The sequence below is a fragment of the Tetranychus urticae genome, chromosome 1 (assembly GCF_039701765.1).
Source record: "Tetranychus urticae isolate SD_2017Ah chromosome 1, NJAU_TeUrti_SD_1.0, whole genome shotgun sequence".
Taxonomy (NCBI): domain Eukaryota; kingdom Metazoa; phylum Arthropoda; class Arachnida; order Trombidiformes; family Tetranychidae; genus Tetranychus; species Tetranychus urticae.
The window spans coordinates 13,853,822-13,855,475 of NC_142958.1; positions in this window are offsets into that span (position 1 = coordinate 13,853,822).

Here is a 1,654-nt window from a genome sequence, read left to right on the forward strand (position 1 = left end):
AAGTTTCCAAGTCCATTGGTCACCCTTACATCACCAAATCAGCTTCAAAGAGAAAACTGAAAATCATGGGAAAAATGAGCAAACCTTTCAACCAATAATTAAACTAATCATTTGCAAACACAATTAGTTCCAGAAACAATTATAAAAGGTAATTTTCAGTGGAACCTATTGAAAGAGGAAAACCAGGTTTTTGTTGATCAACTTTTGCCAGTTGTTTTTACAAGGGTAAAGATACTTTCTTTGACCATCTTGACCCAACAAAAGAAAAGGTTTTAACCGAGAAACTCAACAATCCTTTCACTTTTACCAATTACCGACTCAATTTGAATCATAAATTGGATGAAGAAGAAAATTTTCTCTCCTCAAAAACTCTATTTGTATCAATCATTCCCAACACAAAGCTAATCAAATGAAGAACAAGAAAAATTACAATTTTAATGATATTATTAATAATAATGCTAATAGAGCATCAACATCACTCTTTATTAGGATGCATCCATTACCAGCTTTCGGGTTACTTTTAGTTAATATCATTTCTTCATCTTCTTCTCAGTTCTTCTCGTTAAAAGCAGTTTCAAGTTGAACAATAAATTAACTGAATTGATGATAAATTGAAATGTGATTTAGCTCATCACCAAAAGCTAATTCAAATCATCTCTGTTCCTCCTTCCTTGCAACATTTCCCTAGCGCCTTCTTAGCTTCACTTTTAATACCTGAACAAGAAGGTGATGAAGAAGAGGAAAATCGGTGAAAAACAACAAAAAAACATTTTCATCATTTTCTTCCCTTTTTTTACTCTTCTTTCATCAAATGATCAACTTGAAATGATCCGAATCCCTAATTTAGCCAAACTTAATCTTGTTCCATTCATCTTATGAAAAATCCAAATTGGAATTACCGTTTTCTTTACCTATTTATCATTCACCGAATCCCATGATTATTAAGTTTCTCTTCTCAACATAATTCTCTTTATCTTCATCATCTTCACTCATTCATCCTCCAATGAATCTTGTTCGTGTTGAGAATGGCCAACAAGAGCAAACACAAAACAGCAACAAAAAAAAAGGAGAAATTTCAATATTCGTTTCTTTCCCTCATCGACTAAACACTTTTCAATCTCACTTTCAATCTAAACTAATGATCCTTCCAATCTGAATGAAGGCCTAAAAAGTTCAAATCTTTTCCAGCTTTTGTTCATCAACAAACATTTGTACAATAATCATTTCCCATTAAGATTGATATCGAATAATGAACATCAAAATTACAGAGAGAAACATTATGAAAAGAGAAATGAAAAAATGTCCAAAATATTCAATGTGATTCCAATAAGACTTTGATTTGATCAAACAATGGCGTCAACGGTCCGTGTAATGATTAACATTGGACCGTGTAATAAGGATAAATCTGAAATATAACTTGAAATCTCATCATTCTTCATCTTCATCTTCTTTCTCTTTGTTTCTCCTGATGTCACAAATTTCTCATCTTTTTTTTACTCCATCAAGAATGCTCACAACATAAGTTAACTTGACGATCAAGTTGTCATAAAATTTTGACAATTTGTTTTCGCCATCATTTAGTCTTTAGCTTTGTTCATCATCACTCGATCCCTTCTCATCATCATTATTCTCACCATTTCTCTTTCCTTTCTTT